Raw genomic sequence first — 9,777 nt, 5'->3', positions numbered from 1 at the left:
AAGGTGAGTTCTCCACAGAACAGGCTGAAAAAATTAGCTCCAAAAGAGTCTCTAGCATGATTTTTAAAATGTAGTTACTGTCAGAAAATAGCGCTATAGTTTATTCATGGCCAGTTTATAACAAAAGAATTCTTATCTACTAACCCTTGAAACTTAAGTAAGACCTAAAAATCAACCTGTGATGTTTCTACTTTTTCAGAGTGAGGCAAAAAACAAGTTCATATTTAAGACCTACGGTTTACTCTAGTCTTGTAGTTTTGTTTTGGGGCAATAATGCTGAAAACAGGACATCTGGTGACTACCTAAATCATTGTTGTTCCTGCTTTTTTTTTTTTTCCTACTGGGATTATAATAGTTGAATTTTTAATCATATATAAGACAAAGACATCCTCTTGTGAAAAATTTCTACTGGTGAGGTCCATACAGGCATAGTGGGAATGGAGTGACATAAAAGCCATGGAAGAAATTTTCCCAGAGAAAGAATTTCTTCCTTAGGGTCCCTTGGCAAGTTGTGATGAAAGAGCAGTTGTGTGAAGACAGCCAAAGAGATCTGTCTGGAAAAGTACTTTTAGCTAAATATTCTAGCTTCTAGCACTTGCTAAATCCAAGGAAATGCACTTGCAAATCCAGGGAAGTTGCTGTAACTGAAAGAGTGGTGATCCTAACTTCTACAGGAACCACTTCCAGAACAGCCCACTTTTAGCTGGTCAGAAAGAAAGGAAATTAAACACCACAAAGTTGTTTCCTCCTGACAGTCTAAAAAAATATCTTAGCTCACATTTTCAGTGATGATTATCCACTGAACATTTCATGTAGCTTACAAACAAAAATTATTTCAGGAAAGTAAGCAGTGGTTCAGGAGGAACATAACGGAAAGAACAGCTCCCATTGCCAATGCCACTGATCAAACAGCAGCCTCCAGCAGCCAAAGATTCATGCTCCATCCAGGACATGGAAGAGCTAAAGAACGGCTGCATGGGAGCACAGACACATGGTATCAAGGTGCAAGACGAGAGCACATAAATTGCATGAAACATTGCTAACTCATTCGGTGCTATTTGGATATTTGCTGCAAAACAAAAGTGTTACCAAATCCCAGGTTCTCTACTGTTCGGAAACAAGGTCAGAGACATTACTAGCATCTTTAATGCAAAAAGGGTCTTTTGAGGAGGAGTTTTCTTCAGTGTTCCCTCATGAATAATCTTTAAAGGTTTGTGTAAGTTCTAAAACTGGTGTAGTAACATGTTAAATGTTCAGGTCTGGCTTGTTCCATCAAGTTTTCTAGGTATTTACTGGTTAACTGTATTGTAATCACTCTTATTCTAATGGCAGCAGTTTGGTCTAATGTAACTAACAGTCTCTGAGAGCTGTCCACAATATGCAAAGTGAAGGGTAATGTATGCGCTACTTTTAACATTTGTTCACTGCTAGAACTGATGACTCAGGGCTGCTGAAGCCCAGGAACATGTCTAATTTCTCCTGACTGACCCTTGTTGCCCCAAGTCCATGGGTATTACAGGAGAATTCAGAAGTATAAGAGATGCCAGCAGAAGTCTACGTTGTTTTTCATTTTCTACAATAGCTAACAAATAACAACTTCATGTGAACTCTTTTCTATTAACTATGCTTTTGGAGTCTTCTTTATTATTATAATTTTTCCCCTTGCATTAAGGAATCACCAAAACGAACACCAGCTGTCTCAGAAAGCTGATAAAATACACAAATTCTGTGCACCCTCCCCATACCTCAGACTTGGAAGACTTCACTGTAACTCTCAATGCTATTCCTATTGATATATAATGAATTAATAGAATATGTAAATGCTGAATGGCTCAACACAGCTTTGCCCTGTTCAGTAGAAAGACCAGGAACTTTCACTCAGGAATTCAGCTGAAGTAAAACTGTATCTTGTTCAGTGAAGTACAGAGCAATTGTCTGTAATGTTTCTCTCATGTTTTAGCAATACAGAAATTTCCTGGCCTAGTCATGCTCCTTCACTATGTTGTTCTACTAAAGTTTATTGAAACGGTCTCTGGCATGAAATGCTTTTGCCCAGCTAGCCCATTTACTAGAAAGTGCAGCTTCATCTAGTGACTACTAATGAGGTATGTTTTTTGTTGAGCATGCTGAGAAGCATCTTCAAAAGCACTTTGGAAAGGACTCAGGCAATGAAAATATATTTTAGCCACATACAATCTTGCAATTCACTCCTTCCTCCTTTTCAAATACTTTACATAGTTCAACAGCATCCCCAAAGTCAAACATTAAAAAAAGAAAAAAAAAAGGAATTTGAAGCTCACCTTTCTCTTCAGCACAACTGCAACAATTATGCACCTTTTACAATGGCCCAACATCAATATGAAACCACTTACTGAGAAGGACATTTGCAAAGCCCATCATGTCAGGGGCTGTTGGGCTACTTCCTGGAATCTGTCTGTATAAAACAGCTCCTCTGTCTGAGGCAGGCCTGCTTCTCAGTCTGATTTCTGTGCTTGCAAGAGGTAGTGCAATCGATGATTCTGAGCTAACAGAATCCTGGGGATTGCTGGTGAGAGAAAGGTTCAGGTGTTAATTCCAGTAGTGGTAGCACGGTTCAGTGAACTGTTGCTCCTTATACTGCTTATAATTATGTTTCCATTTTGGCTTTTTCTCCATAGTTGCATAAATTCAGAGAACCTGGGCAAATGTAGGTTGTTTTGAAAGGAATAGTGCATTTAAGGGGTTAATATGACAGTATTCTATTAAATCCTCTTTTCAAAAGTTGACAAAGATCATAGACTATGTGGTAACAATGCCTCTAATCAAACTGGTGGATTCTTTTTAAGCAATCTTCTGAATGGGCAGTAGAGAAATTCTAGCTTTTTAAAAGTCTTATATTGTCATATTTATTTCTTCTGAAAATTGTTTTCTTGAAAAGGTGGAAAGTTGAGCTGCCTAACACAATATCAATCAACAAACATAGGGTTCTGACTGTATCTCCTATTACAATGCTAAAACTCAGTCTTTTCTTGCTTATTTTTCTTTTCTTCTTCCAAAACTGTTTTGTGACACTTTGAGTATGAAAGCAGTCAAAAAAACACTCTTGATTCTTTCAAGTCCTCTGAAACTACCTGAATTATAGGGAAAGAGGATAATAAAACTTCAAAAGGTTCATTACGTTATACTGATTGTCTACAAGTGCTGTTTTACTTTCTTCTATTAATTTGGGTTTACAGAGCACAGAGGAACCCTTGCAATGATACCTGGGGTAGCTCCAAAACTGTTGTTTATCACTGAAGAAATCCTTTTGGTCACCCTTCCAGAAAGCACATGAATCATCAAGTTCTTAGTCAGAAGAGTTGCCCGCATATTTGGAGACCTGGTAAAGAGGTAGGAGGTGTGCAGGGGAAGTTCTTGGTAGTAAGAAGACTTTGTTTTCTACATTTGAATTTAAAAAGGAACAAATTTTGTTTTGCAAACAGCTCCGGAAGAACAAGGTACATTTTGCCCTCCACACAGAATTCGCAAGCAGTAAATGTTATTTCCCTTTCTAACACCACCTTTTCCCACAGTAACACACTTCCGTTTATACATACTTACAAAAAGAATATTCACATATGCTCGCAGATCCACAGTCATTTCTTCATCTGATTTATCTGAGAGCTCGCCTCAGAGGGTAGCAAAGCAGCACTTGGTATGCAAATATAGGAGAACCAAAGACAGGCAGAAAGCCATGAGGCCCTTCCATCTATCGATCAAGTTGTCACTCCCACATCAACATAGGTGAAGAAATGTCAAATAATATTTACAGAAAGTTAAGCATTCCAATAAGCGTCAGGGGGAGTCTATTGACTCCAGACTACCTTTTTTACATTTTTTCTTTAGTGAGAACAATTTTTGCAGGAACTATAATTGTAATGTCACACAACTTGTGACACCCTTTTTTTTTCTCCATTAGGTAACTGGTTTCCATCAGGAACTGAGGTAGAGTATGAAGTATTATGGGACACTTGAGAGACAAGTGGTGCCTCTCACTCAAATAAGTGGTAAGTACAGGGTTGTCAGTGAAGATAGTAACACTGGCGCATGAAATAATAGTAGTAAGTAATTGAAGCAAGGAAAAGGAGTGTCAGATGAGACAGCTGAATTGCTATGTGAGTCTCTCAGGAGATACTGAGAGACATTGGTATGGAGAATCAGGCTCTTCTTCTGCCATCATTTGCAGAGTATCAGTCTCCTTCTCTTAAACTGAAAAGAATCAGACAGGCGATATCATGTCTAGCATCACTTAAATTTAATCTTGGTGATCTGCAGATACTCATCATAACATTAGGGCAGGGGCTGGGCAGGTGGAGAGACTGCAGGGTATTTTAAACCCACTGCTAAGTATGACCTGAAGTCTGGACAGCCCTAAGTTGAGAAGGACAAGTTATTCTTTGCTTCTAGTACTTGTCCTCCTCAATTAACACATAAAAATTATATCACTGTCTTGTCTACACTAGCAGCTTAAAATCTTCCAGAAACACATTTGATAGGTGATCTCTACTCATTTGCACAGAACCCCCTGCCTTGTCCATGGTGAGCCTGGCACACAGTTAGTCTGCAAGGAGAGCAGGAAAGAGCCCTCCTCTCCTCCCCTCCCTCCCATGAAGTTTCTGCTCTTCTCCATACAGGAGATCCTGAGCACAGGCAAATCGCCAGCCCTCCCCTTTCTTAAGTCATTTCCTTCACAGCAATGTGCTGTTATACTGTACACAGAGAGTTAAATTTCTACACTGCCACCTCTGAACCAGCTCTTGGTCTAGGAAAACAAAATTACATAGGTTTCATGGCAGACTGCACACTTCATAACATGAGGAAAAGAAGTAAAATTCTGCCCATAAGGGAAAAACTGCAAGGGAAGCAACCCACGAGATTATTTTGGGTATGCAGTTATGAGGTAGTTTTAAAATAAATACATCGACCAGCTAGTATATAAACATGGCTGAGGAAAAATAAATATTCAGACAGGTTCATCTGCTTCATTATTTCCCCCAGTGTTTTTCAGACATCTTCACTCTCAAGCACTTAAAACACACACCAAAAATGTTTGCTACTCCCTTAAGCCATTTTTAGCTTACCTGCCTAGTGCACAAATACAGTTCCCTTGCAACTGCAAGCTGTAGTATTGTGTTAATAATTTTTCCTCCAATTCCACCGAGGTACCCAGAGAAACTTGAAAGGAAAATCAAAAATTAAAAAGGCAAAGGGATCTTTTAATATATACTGTCAAACAGCTGTGAGGCCTTAATCCTAGATGCCTTTTTACCTCCTTCTATAACACCTACTCATGATTTTTCTGTTCAGCAATGAAAAGATACTCAAGCAGAAAAATGAACTTTTACCACCTGTTTTAAAAAAGACGGGGAGTTGAGTGAGAGTTTCTCACTGACATCACAACTGTGCCCAGTAATCATACATCACAAATTTGATGAGGAAGTGAGTTTCAGCCTGTTAACAACAAATCCTGTTCCCTTCACATTTCCTCACTGCTGGATGTTGTTGCACGATGCATCATTAAAGAACCATTGCCAAAAGATGGTTCAAGCTATGTGTTCACTTAATCATTATGGACTCAAGATAGAAGACCCTTTAAGCAAAAAACACATAATTTATATTTGTTAAAGCTATATGTACTTATTCCACTATATCTACAAGCTGAAAGCCAAGGACTTGGGTTAATTTTGTGTGTGCTAAAATGTTCTGCATCCTCTTGACACAGGTGGGGACCAAAAACTATCCAACTCACAGAGCACAGTTTAGAGGATGAAGGCTATATGTGCCCATTTTTAATTTCCCATCCTCTTCAGTTCAAGTGCATGTCCCTCAGCCTCCTGACAGAAAGAAGCACAATCCAGGCAAAATGACAGAATTCAAAAGATGTCTGTTGCACAGATTGTGGTTCATTTCTGCCTGCTGGAGTTAAGAGGTGGGTAGGAATATTTCTAATATGATATTTCTACTGGCTGTTTGTGTTAATTTATCATTAGCTCCAGTAAATACCCTCCTCATCTATATAGGGATAACTAAAACATTAAACCAAATTAATAGGAGTAATTAGGTGATGTTTAAGCAGTTTATTTGAAAATCATATTTTGAAATTAAATAAATGTTTTCATTCAGAAAAATAAACTTATTTAAAATAATAATTGAAGTTATGACAATTTATGTGAAAGGTCCAAAGCAGGGTTAAGTGTTCCATTTAAACTTCAATACTACAGTTTGTGTTTCAATCAGAATTTGTGACAGTAGTCTGGGAAGACCAGGGGAGAGGGGATATTTTCTCTACTTATTTAACTAGTGAATTCAGTGATTTGACAATGAAAAATAAAGCAATCATCTGTAACCTGAAAAAAATATAAACTTATTTTCCCTCTCCAAGTTCAGGGCTAAAACTCAAAATTAGTGAATGAAATCTATTTATTCTAAAATCCTGGCAGACTCAGACATCCAAAGCTACTACTTCAGTTCCTTAGTTGCAGAAAACACTTGTTTGTTTAAATAATTATATTTTACATGTGAAACATATTTTGGTCAACATATTTACTTAAATGTTCAGAATGTTCAAATTACCTGATTTTTAAAAATTACAGTACTATATTATATCTATTAAATGATTTCCAATCACCTCCAAAGATGTTCAAAACATAAATCACTAGAATAATAAAGCATTCAGTGTTTGAAATTCCTTCAGATAACATGAGTATATGCTTCTTTACTGAGGAATACCTTAAATAATGTGAATATGTCTAACCAGTAAGAGTCTTTTTTATTGTAAAGGCAATATTTTGCAACAAATCAACACTCAATGGCAGCTTCAATTTTCATTGGCCATCCTCTGTTAAAAACTAACTCTTCTTTCAGAAGGCATCAGAGAAATTGTAGGAAAAAAAGCCTCTTAAAAGTCTGTTACTTAAAACAAGTTTTCCTGCTTCAGGTTTTAAATCAGTGATACAAATGGCTATTTAAATTACTTTCATGTCAATCTATCCTCCATGATCTGCAGAGAGCTATTTAAGAAGACAAAGAGACAGACTAAAGAACATCTTCACTTGTGTTACTGTCAAACCTGGTAAGGTTCATATTTATCAAGCCATAGTAATATTTCTTAAAATCATATCTTTGCTGCATTGAATATTTCAATGGAGAAAGATATATACATTATTATAAACACAGATGATTCTTTATTTGCTAGAATAAAGGAAAAAACTTATGTATTTGAAAAAACACCTTGAAGAGATGACATATGACTAAGAGCTTCCATTGTAATAAAAAGATATAATAGTAACTGGCAGCCAGCAGAAGCACAGCAAATACATGATTATCACTGACTACTCTAATACCGACAGCAAGATAGAAAATAACATGGAAGAAAAAATGTATTCTGTAAATCAATTAAAAAAACCAACACCAGTACCATGTGCTTTGTACTGTATAAAATTAAAACCTACTCAAGTAGGTTCCACAAAAAAAGAAACTACTACAATGCCTGTAGAAGTAATTTCAAGTGCGATCACAGGTCTGAAAACCTTTCAGAAAACACTTCTAGGTCAAGAATGAGATCTGCACTGCTGCTGCCTTCTGTCTTCCTCTTTCAGTCCCCCAGCCCACCCCTGAAAGTCCCCTCCCAGTAAAGGGACATTTGTGGATTTTATGGAATATCCAACAGGTAGACCCATGTTTCTGTCTTAATCGGGAACTCCCTATCAAGTACAACACACCCTGCAAAAAACTGCAAGCAAAGATTAAGAACCATGTTTGCCTACTCTAGGTGCTTATACTTGCCCAAATTTGCAAGAAGAAACGTAACCTCTGAATGCCTTTGGCATTACTTCTGGCCAAAGGTCATGGAGCACAACTGGACTTAGGACTTCCAAGGATGCAGAGGAAAAACTACTCTTGGGTACCAATGATATGCATGTGCAGATAAACAAACTAATCTTGGTTAACACAGAGAAATGCTTCAGAGCACTTTCTAGCAACGTTATTACCAAGAGGAAAAAAAAAGGAAAAAAAAAAAGTAAAATCATGGCTTGACTATTGCCAAGAACAGCTCATACATGTCACTATCTAGTCTTCAAAACTCCAGATATTCACCCAGGATTGCTCTCTACTAGAGAGAGCAACTACCTTTCAAAATACATTTGCCAGCAATACGGACATCAGACCACGGAGTTGTAGGTCTATAGGACCCCCTAAAGGACAACGTGCGGAGAAGGAACATCCATAATAGCAGGCTAGGACCATCAATGGTAGGCAGATAACACCTACTACAGTTGCACTATTGAAAACAATTGTAATTACAAAACTAGCCATGCTGCAACACCTACAGAATTCAGGGATTAATCTTCAGTTTGTATATCCCAAAAGGCTTACTTTCTGGGGGAGGGATAAAGAACAGTTCATTCTACGAAAAAAAGAAAGGTGGTATATTCTGTTTTTATGATAGTTGGGTGAGAGGTGACAACAGTGTGAAATCTCTGGTCTGAAGTCTTAGCAGAGGATTTTCTCTATTTTTAGCAACAGTAACAATAGCAGGTGGGTGAAGGATGTCTGCAGGTTTGCATTGCATCACATAACAAAGCTCTCCACAACCTTCCATGAACTGCCTATTCTTCCTTTGGTCTGACCCTGCCTTTCCAAACGAATTAGCCCACTTGGATATATTAATCCAAGTCCTCCTTAATGTTTTGATTTTTAAATAAGAATATATTTATTTAAACACAAAAATATAGAGATAGGGAGAAGCATAATTTATCATATCAGAGTACCTTAGTAGGTGGTTGGGCTATAAATTTGTATATCTAGCTAAATTTGTCAATTTATTTTGACATTTCCATTTCTCTATGACAAGTAAAAGGAATAGTTCATACCTTACAGGGCTTATATTTCAATATTTAGACATCTCCAAGAATCACAGATACACATACAGAGAAGGACCATCTCAGAGAAAGTTGGCGTATTTGGGAAAGGTACATGCATCTGAAAGGCAGCAGACGTTGAAAACAAAAAATCAGAAACAAAGGAATCCCAAAGGTACTGTTAAATCTCACATCTAAAAAAAATAAAAATAAGAATTAAAAAATAAATAAAAGGAAAAAATAAAAACCTAAACTACTACACTACTACTCCATGTGTGAAGCTTGGAAATTAAATTCCAGAGCAATGGATGAAAATTAAGGGGTGACCAGAAGAACCCTTGGGACCAGAGCAATAATTACATCCCTTCTCTGGCCATCACAGCCTAAGCAAGTCACCCAGGGAGCAAGGCAGAGTGCTGCAATGGGATCACCATGCCCCCAGATCTCTGCACAGCTTCTCCTCACCTCCACACCATCATAGGACAGTTGCACACGAAGGGGCTGGCAAGGAGTACGTGTGCTGCACTCTGCTTTTTGACTTGAAATAGAGTCGGGTTCCATTTCAGGGAATCAAGCTCTTCTAAACTTATGTATAACGTCTGCTGCTAAGATAGGGGACTCTCTTGATAATCAAATTAGAAATGAATGGGGGGAGGGACATTCCCTTCTGCTATACTCAGATTTGCCAAATTTAGGTATATTTGTGACATTTGAGACAGTTAGAGCCATCCATCAGCATCTCTGTCACTAGCTTTAGGTTTGCAAAAATGGAAACAAGATGTTTCCTTGGAATGCAGCTTTGCACAATTCTGCAGATTAAAAAACATCTCCCCACAAATCCAAGTTTCTGTAGGCAACTAGAAGCTACCGCTGTAACATAATAAGCAAGATGGGTGCT

The 9,777-nt window shown here is 37.7% G+C and overlaps 1 long non-coding RNA gene across 1 annotated transcript; it reads right to left on the bottom strand.

Annotated features, from left to right (window-relative positions):
- Window positions 1-242: 242 nt before the first annotated feature.
- On the bottom strand, window positions 243-9,420 carry LOC308193870. The gene is made up of 3 exons (XR_013950018.1): window positions 8,892-9,420; window positions 5,100-5,193; window positions 243-4,227 (listed from the first exon to the last, which is right to left on the bottom strand). It is a non-coding gene; the product is annotated as an uncharacterized lncRNA (long non-coding RNA).
- Between the last annotated feature and the right edge of the window lie 357 nt (window positions 9,421-9,777).

This window comes from Anser brachyrhynchus (assembly GCF_964034855.1).
Source record: "Anser brachyrhynchus genome assembly, chromosome: 4".
Classification (NCBI taxonomy): Eukaryota; Metazoa; Chordata; class Aves; order Anseriformes; family Anatidae; genus Anser; species Anser brachyrhynchus.
This window is presented reverse-complemented; position numbering and strand designations above follow the sequence as displayed.